Source organism: Bidens hawaiensis, unplaced genomic scaffold (genome assembly GCF_021521415.1).
Source record: "Bidens hawaiensis isolate Kalapana, Puna unplaced genomic scaffold, B.hawaiensis_p1.1 tig00003430_1, whole genome shotgun sequence".
NCBI lineage: Eukaryota > Viridiplantae > Streptophyta > Magnoliopsida > Asterales > Asteraceae > Bidens > Bidens hawaiensis.
This window is the reverse complement of record NW_027491191.1, coordinates 2,033,854-2,048,390: the sequence shown is the minus strand read 5'-3', so window position 1 is coordinate 2,048,390 and position 14,537 is coordinate 2,033,854. Positions and strand designations below refer to the sequence as shown.

General features: G+C 34.7%; 1 pseudogene across 1 annotated transcript in view; it reads right to left on the bottom strand.

Annotated features, from left to right (window-relative positions):
* The window catches only part of LOC143623406 (topless-related protein 1-like), a 77,391-nt pseudogene that overhangs the window by 38,239 nt on the left and 24,615 nt on the right, over window positions 1-14,537 (bottom strand). Inside the window, exons 6-20 of the transcript XR_013151887.1 lie at window positions 8,718-8,824; window positions 7,470-7,568; window positions 7,318-7,387; window positions 6,753-6,826; window positions 6,581-6,676; window positions 6,382-6,485; window positions 5,568-5,669; window positions 5,247-5,493; window positions 2,771-2,933; window positions 2,615-2,635; window positions 2,432-2,542; window positions 1,514-1,693; window positions 1,287-1,415; window positions 597-692; window positions 338-503 (exon numbers count right to left, since the gene is read on the bottom strand). The product of XR_013151887.1 is annotated as a topless-related protein 1-like (transcript). The remainder of the gene's footprint in view (window positions 1-337; window positions 504-596; window positions 693-1,286; window positions 1,416-1,513; window positions 1,694-2,431; window positions 2,543-2,614; window positions 2,636-2,770; window positions 2,934-5,246; window positions 5,494-5,567; window positions 5,670-6,381; window positions 6,486-6,580; window positions 6,677-6,752; window positions 6,827-7,317; window positions 7,388-7,469; window positions 7,569-8,717; window positions 8,825-14,537) is intronic.

The following is a 14,537-nucleotide window of genomic DNA, read 5'->3' as shown; positions in this document are numbered from 1 at the left end:
CCATTTACTTGAAAGCCATTATATTAGATCAAAACTTCAAAATCAAAACTTAATAGGATATAAACTTAATATTTACTTTTATTTAATATTATAACTATATATTTATATGATAATAACTATTATATACAAATTTCTGATAAAATAACAAAATTAATATTATGTTACAACAGTTATATATATAAATTATTTAAAAATAATTAAAGAATCTATAAACTAGTTAACAAAACACAAAGAGTCAATCTCGATCTTGATAAAATTACCCACAAACCGAGCTCGCCTAGTCGAGCTCGTTTACATAGCCCCACTTCAAATAAACGATGTGAAATCAAATTCTGACCTGTTTTAGACAGTCTAGTTTTGATGTCTCATATATAGCGAGTTGAGTCTCATGTACAACAAGAAAATGGATCTGATCTTGATGAAACTGAACCCGAGTGTCTGACAATGACTGGCAAGTATTTTGACTTTTGTTTTTCCCATCCATCAGAATTCCATACACAAATCTAAAACAATATCATTTCACAAAAAAAAATATTAATAATTGTTTTCATTAAGATTCAGCTAAATTCAAAAGAAAATGCTACTAACTAACCAACCTGTTGATCTGCACCAGATGACACAAGAACATTGAGCACATTAGAGAAAGCAAGACCCGTAATTCTTTGCGAGTGGCCTCTAAGTTTGCTTTTGACCTTCGTGTCAAAAACCATTGATTAGAAAAAAAAAGTCAAACTGGCGGGTTAGTCAACCCATTTGACTAAGGGTCTGCACGGGTCGGTTTTTGGATTTTTCAAAATCGTTTGGTTTCGGTTTTTATTTTCAGTACGGACAATGGGTTTGCTTCCGTATTATTTTTTTCGGTTTTACCATGGGGCTTGAAAATTTTGAGCTGAATAAAATATAGCCCAAAATAATAAACTTGGTCTTAAAAACTGGGCCTTACTTTTAGGTTACAACATTTATTAATTTCTTAATATTCACTTATAATCGTTTTCTCAGAGCTATTCACATTTTCCAGTTTTTGGTTGATGCAAAATCGAAACCAAGTTGAAAAAACAGTTTTTTAGAAAACATAAAACCAAACCGTCGGTTTTTTATTGGGTTTGTAATGTCGGTTATTCCGATTACGGTTCATTAATTTCGGTTTCGTGCACGGCCCTACAATTTACCCGTTTCTTTTAACCAACGTTTTTACCTAATGGACCGAACCCGTTTCTTATAAGTCAACGTGACAAAATTACCACCTTGATAAAAAAAAAAGGTCAAACGTCTATGTAATACTTTACCTCATCCACACGAACATTATATATTTGAATTGTGGAATCATCCATTCCAATAGCAATAATATTATTATCTTGAGGATGAAAAGCAAGAAATGTGGCTGCTGGTGGTGGGGACATGAACGTTGTCATTGTCTGCATTTGACCAATTCAAAAAGTCAATCAGGTGGACCTCAAAAGTCAAACTTTCTTTCTTTTTGCAAAATGAGAGAGCGTAAAAGGGTAAATTTTACCTTGAATGTCATCATGTTAAATAAAGAAATCTTTCCTCCAGATGCTGACATTACATACGAATCGTTTTTTGATAAAGAAAAACATGACACTGATTCTTCAGGGTTCATGTCCGCCACGTCATTCGTCATCAAAATCCCACTTGAAGGTTGCCATAATTGTGTTGAAATACTTGCTGTTGCCTGCAATTAGGGGTTGAGAATGTTTATATGATTAGGCCTGTAAACAAACCAAGCATTCACTGAACGCCTGAACATTTCGTGAATCTTTCAGCGGTAAGTTTGTTTATGTCCGCTTATATAATAAATGAACGGACATGAACACATGTGTCGTTTGTTTATTGTTCGCTGGTTTACTTTCGTTAATATGTTCATTTAATTTTTTTGGACCATTACAATCAACTCTAGTGTTAGTAACTTTGTATGCCCAAAATATTGTTGGACACATTACTTTTAACTGATTTTAGCTCAGTTATGTTCATTCGTTTACATTCGTGAACTGTTCGTTTATAACACTGACGAACTAACATACATGAACACAAACATGTTTATCTTCTTATCCAGTGAACACAAACATGTCCCATTCTTTAGTTGTTCGCGGTTGATCTTTTGTTCGGATAAAGTTAAATAAACGAAACAAACATGCTCCATTCGTATGATATTCAATATTAAAAAATCAGATATATAGCGTCACGAAAACGAGTTGAATATAATATATGAATGAAAATGTGTTTGAAATTATAATCAGATGTTAATTATGTCAAAAATGAGTAAATAGGTAAAATCATTTTACCCTTAGATAATTAGTTTTGTCACATGTGGTACAACCCTAATTATCAAAAAATGATTACTTGATCACTAAACATCAAGTTAATTTTTATTATTATTATTTCTTATATTATATTATATTATTAATCTCACCTTGCCACTTGAGTTACGCTCGCTACGTTGCCATTTCCATAACAAATGAATAGCATTTGATGCTAACGCCAAAATGGCATTTCCCGAATTTGTATATATTAATCTCGATATCTGCAAAATAAAAAAACAACAATTATATTAATATACTTCCCACCCAATTTTATTATAAAATTGTAAACAGACCTTTGTTACTCTCATGTTTTCCTATCTTACAAAACTACCGTTAGAAATGGACTAAAAGTGAGCAACCCAACCCAATCCTTTTGGCCCATACCAAATTGATCCATTTTGGCCTCAACTCACCCACCCATCTTGCAATTTCTTGTAACGTTGACTTACCTTTGAAGCTTCGGGTGTTCTAGAAGCGGCGTCATAAGAAAGATTCTCAAAAGTGCCAAGCAATCGAAGGCCATCAGAATTTGCCAAAATCTTGAATCCCATTTTCATTTGAAGAAACAGCCAATAATGCGCCATCATTATTAAATCGGAAACGCAGGCTTGCCTTCATTTAACAAATTATAATTAACAACAAATTAGACTTTATTAGCTTATAATCAGTTAAATAGTATTAGGATGTGTTTCTGCAATTTAAAGTTGTAATATTAAGATGTTTGGGTGTTTCACAAACACTCATTGTTTCGGGAATTAATAGAAAAATGACCAAAGAAACCTTTTTTTTATAATAAAAAGAGACATTTTGCAAGATGGGAGTGAAGTTCTCAATAATAATAGTAAAACAAGAAAAAATGTGTACTTTTAAGGTATAAACAAGTCAAGCCGCTCATGAGCTACTCAAGATAAACGAGCTCGAGCCCGAGACCGGGCCTAAAAATAAGCTTGTTTATAAAAATAGGATTTCAACCTATACCAAGGGTTTAGAAGACCTATGTCCTATCCATTAAACCATTAACGCCCTCGTTTCATAGTCATACCCCACATAATGAATTTTAATACTTTGATAAGGATAATAATGAGCCCGAGCCCGAGCTTCATTTACAGAGCTAGACCTGGCTTGCGAGCCTAAACATGCCTATTATATATATATATATATACAATTTGCAACTTTGTTGTCTAATAGAGTTTGTACTTTGTGCTCTTTGTGTTGTACATGAGGTTTGTGTTTTACTGAGTATGTTTTGTGAATGGATGATCGTATGTTCGATACGTGGCCTCTATGCTATTTTTTCTTTTTGCTTTACTCATCTCTATGATAGATATAGACAGGGAGAGAGTGCCATGGTAGCGAACAAAACCGCCCAATGAAACGCTAGAGTTGGCTATGACATCCTCTTCAAGGTCCCGATCTCCATTCAAGTTTTATTTATTGTGTTTCTCCAGCCTGATTTGAACTTTGTTGTTTTGATTTGGTAAACCCTGCAGCTCTCATGGCTTAGGGTTTAGGGCTCTGATTGACGGCCATGATTGTTCAACGGCCAACCTTGCGAAAGAGCGGATGTGAGTGTAGATGCTCTATTATGGTGTTTCACCAGATTGATTTGAACTTTGTTGTTTCGATTTTGTTAACCTTGTAGCTCTCATTATTTTGCTTGCAATGAAGAAGGCTTCGTCCCCAGGCGATCACTGCTTCTAATTTGATGGTTTGTTTTCTGATATTGAAATTTAATATTTTAAATACATGAAGCACATAGAGATGTGATTGTGATTAGGTATACCAGAATCTGTTCTTGCATCTCTTTTTGGTTACTTTAGCATAGACTCAAAAGCTTTACGCTAAGGTTAGATAGACCCACACACTTGCCATTTTTTAGAAAAATAATAATATTATTTTGTAGTGATAATTGGCGACGAAACACAGTTATTGGAACTTGAGACTACTACCAGAAGGGTTATGTACATTACTAAGGAAGTACTTTGAGATCGAATCGAATAACATGTAGGAATATAAATTGACTCTATAGCTTTGCACCAAGGTTAGATAGACTTATAGACATTTTTTAAATAAAATTAATAGTATTAAAGTGTATTGACAAGTGACGGACACGGTAATTTGCACAGGACTCAAGCGTACACATGTATTGGAACAAGAAAACTGATCCTTCTTTAAGGTGCCCAACCTCACATCAAAGGGGTTAGCTTGACTTTCACAGTCAAAATTGTCATTTGTAATTATGTCCTTTTGTAAACTGATGGCTTGACTTTCAGAGTCAATATTGTCATATGTAACTGGATTCTTTGGTAAACTGAGATGGTTTTTCAAAGTCGAAATTGTCATTTGTATTTGGATCTTTTTATTAACTGGTTATTTGACTTACAAAGTTGTCACATGTGATTGGATTATTTTCTAAACTTATATGGTTCTATTGCCTTACCTATTCCGGGCCTGACACAACGCACGTTTGCTCACAAGTCGACTAACTGGTTGGTCGAGTTATCGTATCATAAATCCGCTGCAACGCACGGGGTGATCTTTCTAGTTACTTATACAATTTGTATTTAATATACTCAATTCTTATATATAACAATTATGATTAAAATTTATGAAAAAACAATTATAAATGTCAAGAAAGTAATTAGCAAATAATGAATAAGCCAGCCGAAGCGGGAGCTAAGCTCAGCTCGAACTTGTAAAACAACTCACGAGCCGAACTCGAGCCTTGAAGTATCAGTTTTGATGCAGTTTTTATCATAATGATGATCTAAAATACGATTATTTGATCCCTACATACTCATATAAGTAGAAATCAGAAGCACGATTACTTCATCCATAAATATATATATATATATATATATATATATATATATATATATATATATATATATATATATATATATATTATGAAACAAAGGTTATTACCGGAAGACCTCCATCAGCATCAACACTCATCAAAAGTTGTGTATAATCCATATCCCAATATTTAATAGCAAAATCATCACCAGCTGCCAAGAATCGGTTTTTTGTAGTATCAAACTGAACAACACCTAAAGATCGTTTACAGAATAACTGCTCCTTCACATTCATTCCATTCCACAATATGTGATTCTCCATCTTTGCTTGTCCCACACGAAAATTTTGATTGAAAAAATGAAATTATCGAAACAACCTTCACATTATATATTTAGGCAGGAAGTCAGCCATACCAAACCCGCCCATTTTGCGGATCCATATGAAACAAACCTGGTTCCATCAGCGACCAGGTGCCTCATAATCAACTCGGAATCCCAGGTTATCATATAACCAAGCTTTTATCTTCCCATCAAGAGCTGTTGAAAATATAAACTGAAAAAAAAACAGTTAAAAAAATTAGTTAGGAGATAGAAATTTGCTTTTACCGACGATGATTTTATCATAGGTAATCGATAACATGTCATATGTGATGTGTAAATCACAAAAAAATAGCTAATGAAAGGAAACTAGTCGATTTTGTAAAATTTGTTTGAAAAACCAATATTGTAGAAATACATAATGTTATATGTACAATTTGTAAATTACAAAAAAAAATGACTAGGTGACTCCCAAGTCCCAACAACACGACACGAAAATAATCAGGTTTTGAGTTGGCATATCTATCCCCTTTAGAAATCACGCCGTGTTCGGGCTGACATGTTTAAGTAAATGGGTCATGTTCGACTTGACCTAATTAACCTGTTTAGTGAAACATGTCAACCAACTAACCTGTTTTTTTAAAAACCTATGAACTCGATTAACACGTTTACATCTTATTTGACACCAGCCAATCCATTGGCAAGTTTGGATAAATGGATTAAATTGGTCATGTTTGGGTTACACGATTTTAAATGTGTGGGAGTTAGGGTTGATGTTGTTTGGTCATGTTTGATTTAAACAATTCAACCCACTAACCCGACACAATTGACACTCCTGCTTTAAACCATTTAATTTCAAAGAAAAAAAATAATTGTAATCGTCTTACACTTGTTTTTTAGAAACCCAATCTTTTTACATAAAAACTACTCATTTTGCAAAAAGTTACCTGGATAGTTTCTTTATAGTGAGGCTGTGAGGGCACACGGAATATACTGGAGCATCATGACCTTCAAATGTGTACTGGCGTGCACCCGTTGCAGCATCCCATACCTATGAAACAATATAATACTGATTATCATCATTACTAGCCATTAATGTATTATACTATTAATCTGATTGTAAATATGTTCATATGTGAAACGAACCTTGATGGTTTTATCATCCCCACATGTTATTACACAAAGTTGCTTATTGGGATGAGAGAATGCAAGATCATTTACTCCACCAACATGGGCATCAATCTGTAATAAAAATAATAAATCATTTAAGTTAATGTAATTAAAGAATATGATTATATATGAATAGAAATTGACAAACCTCTAGAAGCTGTCTAACATCATCAGCACCATGATATGAATATATTTGTACAATGTGTCTTGAATATGCAACTCCTGTTCATACGAAAGAAAATAATTGGTACCACCTTTTTTTAGTGCAAAAAGGTAAAAAAGAAATTACCTTTTTATGTTTTGAAATTAATTTATATCGCTAAAAGCTCAGAACTTTTTATATATCCTTCTAAATTTTGTAGAATCATATGTATCCTCTGAAGACAATATACAACATATAATACTTACTCATTTCATAGTAAAGTAAATAAAAATAAATTGTTTCACTCGAATAAAATAGAAAATATTGTATGCCATACAAGTATATAACGTTCCCTTTGTTTATTCAATGAAACAAAGTGTTGTAACTTATAACTAACTGGTATTATTTTATTACTCATGCATGAGTAATATGATATTTCAGAAACTTTTGAGTTTTAACTTTCGATTCGACCCATTTGATCCGTTAGAAATTATAAAGAAAACATAACTAGAATTGAACATGCACTGATTGACCATACACATGCATAAGTAGACGGGTCGAATTGACTTACCAAATAATTGACCATCTGGGCTCCAAATTACACGGTTCACAGACACACCGGGGTCTTTTACAAGAGCAGCATGAGTTTAATAAAATAAAAACATTACTTACAGAATTAAAAGAAACATTAATGAAAGCATAATATATAAATGTTTTTAAAACCTGCATAGGCATTGAACATGCACTGAGATCCCAAACTTTGAAATTTCTAAGAACCAATTTTTCCCGGGAACCAATTTGTTCCAAGTGCATGTAATCACAAAGTTAATATCCAATTCAAATTCAACAAAAAGTCAAATGTTGACTCTGGTCATTTGACTTCAGCAAAAGAATACTAAATCTAGGGCTGTAAATGAACCTAATGAGGCATTATTCATGCCGTTCGTTAAGCTTTTATCGCAGACACGAACAGTTCACGAACACTTAACCGAACAAAATTTTGCTCCATGTTCGTTCGTTAAGGAAATGATTATGATCGTTTCGTTGGTTAATTTCATAAACTTACAAAGACAAACAAGCAAAAGAACATAAACGAACACAAACAAAACATAATAAATTTAAAAATAAAAACAACATTCTTATTATTTGGCAAGCTGTTAGAAATTAAGACCATCAACCCACATCAGCCTTTTTGTACATTCTCGGGTCAAAATCATTTAATTTATAAATCTTGAAAAACACAGTGGTTTTAGTAATTATTTACGTTCAAATGATTTTTAGTTTGATAATCCTTTCATAAATTTTCCGCAGATCTGTTTATTCAATGTCATCATTGATAAAGATCAATTCATTATATTTAGAAGGCTATAAGGATTAAGTAAACACAGTTGTATTTTTACGAGGAATTTCTTAAGATTCAAACTTCATTATTGTATGGTAAACATCGTTTCTTTTAGTAAATTCATCTCTTTCTTCAACTGCCCGTGTAAACAAGGGTCCATAAACTAGTTTCTATAATAGTTATATATCTAAAATCTAAATCATCCGACTTTCAAAAATCATTATAAAGATCATTCAGCCACATCAGCACTTTATAAGATTTACCAACAATATTGAAAGTCCAGTGACCAAATTAGAAATGAAGTGAAAGCAAATTTCTATTGACGACTTACAAAAACTCAAAATATTTGACTTATTATAAAGTTCTGTAATGATTTTGAAAGTCAGGTGACTATATTTGAAACAAAGCGAAAGTAAGCTTCTATTGACTTCAATTTTGACCATTTATAAAAAGTAGAAATTTTCGACTACCGAATAGTATCGTTTGTTTCCATGCTCATAGGAGATGCGGTGGGCAACACGTTAGGAAACAAGAAATAGCTTAATGTAACGCTTAAAAACTAATAGGAAGACATGCATATGATGATAACAACAAAAAATCATAATAATAATAATGATATTTTATAATACCTCCTCAGTTATGCCCATGGGCCTAGTTCTTTTGCTCATATGATCAGAATCACCAGTCAGGAAGTCTAAAGAAGGATTTGTTGGAGTTCTTGGATGCTTCAGAGCGGCTGTAAATATTTTGAAAAACTCAGTTATTAGGGGGGGGGGGAGTGGTACAAAACCATCATTTGTAACACTTAATTGGGGTGTGCCACCTCACCCCGCCATTTCCATCACTAGTGATGGAATTTTAGTGGGGGTGGTGATGTGGTGTGATGAATGATTCTTTTTTTAATTTTATATAATAAATAGTAAAACAAGATTACATTAAATAAAACATAAAACAAGATTAAATAAACGTTACAAAGACAAATAAATTAAAAAAACCGACCAAAAAAAAACCTACGGCCCTTCCCAACCCCACTTGTCGCATATCTCGCGTATGCGTTGAAGTATGATCGATTTAAAGGGTTTGTCAAGATATTCGTGCGGTTGTAGGAGGAATGTTAAATCGACATTTTTTTGGTTTTCATTCAAATGGTTGATATACGTCTCCTCACATTTCATTTTTAAAGCATGAGCCTCTTTCTTTTGCTCCTTCGTCTCGGCCATTTCCGCCAACTTAGCCGACTTGTATTCGGCGAATGCTTCGGCCACCGCTTCCTTTCCGAATCTTGACGATTCCCCACTTTTCTTGTGATTCGGCCGTGTGGGTGTGGGTGTGTCTTCCAGTGGCGGATCTAGGATAAAAATTCAGGGGCAACCCAATTTCTTTTAACGTATGGCCCATGACGCCCTGATGGAACCAACACATTTTAATCATAGGGCCCGAGCTAACTTTTGTTGTATTCACGATTGTATGACAACTACTTTTTTTTACTAAACAATGTATTACAAACACCAAAACGTAAACTTCTTTTCACATTATCTTAATATCAAATTGGTATTTAAAACCTTGATAAATTAAAAATAACAAATATCAAACTGATAAGTAAATAACTTGTTAAAAATACACTTAGAAAAATTATATTTATACTCCGAACCATAAAATACATTATTCAAATATGGCATCCAAACAAAAAATAATATTAATCAAATATTTAAAAAAAACTAAACATATTCCAAAATTAATAATAATAAATAATAAACTAAACAAACTTTAAAAGTAAATAAAAACAACTTTTTCTATATGAAACTGAATAAAATGATAAAAAAATATAAATAAATGAAAAAAAATCTTTATTTAACAAATAAATAAAATACTTGTTACCTACTGAGAAAGGCCCATTATTTTTTAAACACTTTCTTTTTTTTTATAATGAAATGGGCTCTGGCTTTAAAAAAGCCCAATATTAGTTCATGTTGGTCATCTTTCTCAGAGCCCTGGTGACAACAAAAAAGAAAAAATGAAACGAAAAAACCTGGCTATTTCACTCTGTTTTCATCTCGATACTTATTAGAGCTAACCTAATTTTTCCTAAGGGGTAACCTAGTACATAAAACCGAGAAAAAGAAAAAAAAATTACACTAATTTTGCACTTCGCCGTGAAAGTTGAGGGGTAACCCGCCCAACCCCTGGATACACCCTAGATCCGCCTCTGATGTCTTCGTTGAGATCGTCTCCAGGTTCCTCGTTCAAGTTCATGTTTGGCATGTTGCTTGACAAGCCGTCAGTAGACGTTGTGTAGTTCTCAAACTCGGAAGTTTTTGATCTTTTTGAAGAAGATCCTTTCTTCATTGGAGTCGTCGGTCCGTCCATGTCGACCAAGGGAATCGGTTCCCCTTCGGGTGTCGTCTCGCAACCTCCCACGCTTCCAATTGAGGAAATGATCTATATTTGACAACCTTGACATATTCGAGCAAAGACTCCTTGATGATAGTCGCCTCGCTCGCTCCGCTTTGTGGAGTTCGGGACTACAAAACGTTTAGGAAAATATATATATCAAATTGTAAAAATAAAGTAATAAATTTAAAAAAAAAATAGTTACCTCTTGGATGAAGCAAACATTAAATTGTGACATTTTCCGATTCAAATCTCCCTACTTGGAAGTCATTTGATCCATGTTTCGTTTGGTTGACCCGGGAAGTTTCTCGAAAAGTGCAATAATACGTCTCCATAATATTTTTTTTGTTGGTTTGAGTGTTTTTTTGATTCGGAGCAGTGTAAATAAGCCTTGGTCAAGGCGACCTCCTCTGTGGACAACCAACGCTTCTTCACGAGTTCATCTTCATCCTCCTCCGCAGGTTCATCTACATCCACATTGTTCACTTCATCACGAAAAGCACTTGCAAATTGATGTATAACATCGTTATCGTCTAGGGGATCGACGGACATTTGAGACGGTTGAGATTGAAGCATTTGAAAAACATTATTTGGATAATTTTGGGTAGAAAAAGGTGGAATAAAAGGTTGCTTTTGATACGGTTGAAAAAATTGCGATTGGTTTTGGGATGGTTGAAACGATTGGTTTTGGGACAGTTGAAAAGGTTGTGGATAATAAGGTTGTTGTTGGGAAGGTTGTTGTTGGAATGGTTGGGTTGTGTCGGGTTCATCTTGTAACCGAAATCTAGTTGGCTCGCCTAGATTTTGTTGAACCTTTGGTCGGGTTTGGGTTTTCTTTGAACCCGACCCATGTTTCCTAGAACTCTCCAATGGTGTGATGTTAAAATGTTGTTTGTAGTAGAATATTTGAGTTGGATTTGAGTTTTTTTTGAAGATAGATTTGAGTTATTTATATAGGTTAAATAAGTTTAGAGTTAAGTGCCATTTTATTACCTGTGGTTTAGCCAACTACGCAACTTTAGTACCTAAACTTTATTTTGTGCAACTGGCTACCTCAGTTTCAAAAAACTTGCCATTTTAGTATTTTTGGCTAACCCCGTTAATTTTTTCTCGTTAAGTCAAGGGTAAAATTGTAATTTCAGTTATTTTATTAATTCATTTAAGAGTTAAGTGCCATTTTAGTACATGTGGTTTGGCCAACTATGCAACTTTAGTACCTAAACTTTTGGTACTAAAGTTGCGTAGTTGGCAAAACCACATGTACTAAAATGACATTTAACTCTTCATTTAATCAAATTCTCCCTTTTGTAAAGGTTTTGTTTAGTTTTTAAACATTTGAAAACCCTAGGGACCGATGGTTTCAAATCTTAAACTAAACAGCCCCCACCCCCCTTTCTCTTTCGTTTTCCGGCTTCTGTCCCGATCCCAATACCGGCGGGATTCCGGCCATCTCAGCTCTGGCCAACTGATTAATTTTCATTTTGAATTCCAACCCAAAATTTGCTATACAATATGTGCAGTGCATTGATTTGATTAAGCAGGGGATTAACAACTCTAATTGACGAAATCGGAGGGCGGAATTGGGCCCAACTATGTTGGTGTAACTAGTTGCATGATCCGTTATGACCAATTTTGACATTTATATGGTTTATGAGGATTTGGGGGTCTTTCAAACTTGACTATAAAAGTATTCAGAACCAGCTTATGAACAAGTCAGTCACTTGTCCTACTGGCTAGTGCATCCCTTGTTAAAACTTTGTAAAAACCATAGGCGCGCGTTCGAGTCCCTGTCACCACATATTTTTTTGAGTTTATGATAAAATAATTGAAATTACAAGTTTACCCCTGACTTAACGAGAAAAAATTAACGGGGTTAGCAAAAAGTACTATAATGACAAGTTTTTTGAAGCTGGGGTAGCTAGTTGCACAAAATAAAGTTTAGGTACTAAAGTTGCGTAGTTGGCCAAACCACAGGTACTAAAGTGGCACTTAACTCTTTTTGAGTTTATGATAAAATAAATGAAATTACAAGTTTACCCCTGACTTAACGAGAAAAAATTAATGGGGTTAGCAAAAAGTACTAAAATGGCAAGTTTTTTGAAGTTGGGATAGCTAGTTGCACAAAATAAAGTTTAGGTACTAAAGTTGCGTAGTTGGCCAAACCACAGGTACTAAAGTGGCACTTAACTCATAAGTTTATTTTATTTTATTTTAAACCCCCCCCCCCCCCAATGGTCATAAACCCCCCCTCCCCCCACTGTCCTAAACTCCTCCAACAGTCATTTTCTTGGAATCTCAACACGTGATGGCCATCACGGAACCGGCGGCGGTGTGCCAATGTCCATCATGCGTGATGGTGAAATCATCACGCACCACCCCTAGTCCTCTTATTGTTTTATTTTGTTTTTTCCTTCCTTTCTTCTTTTTCGTTTCGGATTGAAAGAGGAAGAGTTGAGTAAATGAAAAATCCAAAGGAGGTTCATGGCCAAGGGTAAAGATGTGCGAATACCAGTTCTTTTGGAATGTACCGCTTGTGTTCGAAACGGTGTTAATAAGGAATCAACGAGCATTTCCAGATATATTACTCAAAGAACCGGCACAATACGCCTAATCGATTGGAGTTACGAAAATTATGTCCGTATTGTTACAAACATATGATTCACGGGGAGATAAAGAAATAGATTGAAGCGAGTACTTGCGCCCTTATCTTAATCTTAAAAGGCAAGGAAAGGGAAAAATGACATTTTATATATAACATATTTAACATAGTTATAAATAATTATAAACAAACCAATTCCTATTTATTTATTCTAATTATATATCCGGCTGAAATAGAATTTTAGGAATAAGAAATAAACTAACCAAACCATGGATAAATCCAAGCGAACTCTTCTTAAATCCAAGCGATCTTTTCGTAAGCGTTTGCCCCCGATCCAATCAGGGGATCGAATTGATTATAAAAACACGAGTTTAATTAGTCGATTTATTAGTGAATAGGGAAAAATATTATCTAGACGAGTAAATAGATTGACCTAGAAACAACAACGATTAATTACTGTTGCTATAAAACAAGCTCGTATTTTATCTTTGTTACCTTTTCTTAATAATGAGAAACAATTTGAAAGAACTGAGTCGACCACTAGAACTCCTAGCCTTAGAGCCAGAAAAAGATAAAGATAGGTTTACTCTTTATTAACTTGAAGTCAAACCCCCATCCGAATTCAAACGCGGATTTCTATTTTGTGGTCAAAATCCAAAAATCTGGATTGAATTTTGTGTCATAAGTAAAAAAAAGAATCTACGCCCTGCTTGCGGTGCGCGCATATAATGTATATATGTGTGAACCCTCGGGTGGGCAAAAGTAAAATTGCACTAATTTTGACGTTATTTTACTAATCTCGTGAAAATAACGTTAAAAGTGGCGGAAGGTTAATCAGGCATCATGTGGTGGCGTTGATAGCCGAAAGACAAGGGCACATGCACCGATCAGCCGGTGTCCCGATGATTGAGTGCTATGTGCTTTATGTCCAAGGCTTGATGCAAAACTACTATCGAGCCGGGGGTCTCACCGGAAGCAGCCTCTCTATCCCTATGGGATAGAGGTAAGGCTGTCTACATCTTACCCTCCTCAGACCCTACCATAGCATTGCTATTGGTGGGATATACTGAGTACGATGATGATGATGAAGTAAAAAAAAGAATCTGGGAAGAAGAAATTTTTTTATTGAACGTGTTAATGTGCCTTGGATGATCCACATCTCAGGGTCAAGCGCTGATGAGCACATTGAACTATCCATGTGGCTGGTAGCCCTCACAGCCATGGCACAACGACGCAATTATCAGGGGCGCGCTCTACCAACTGAGCTAATAGCCCGTCGTGCGAGCCCCCCACCGGGGCCCACTATGCCAAAAGCGAGAGAAACCCCATCCCTCTCTTTCCTTTTTTCGTCCCCATGCCGCCGGTGTGGTGACATGGGGACGAAAAAAGGGGGATCCTATCAACTTGTTCCGACCCGAGATAATAAGCTCATGAGCTTGGTCTTACTTCACTGTCGAGA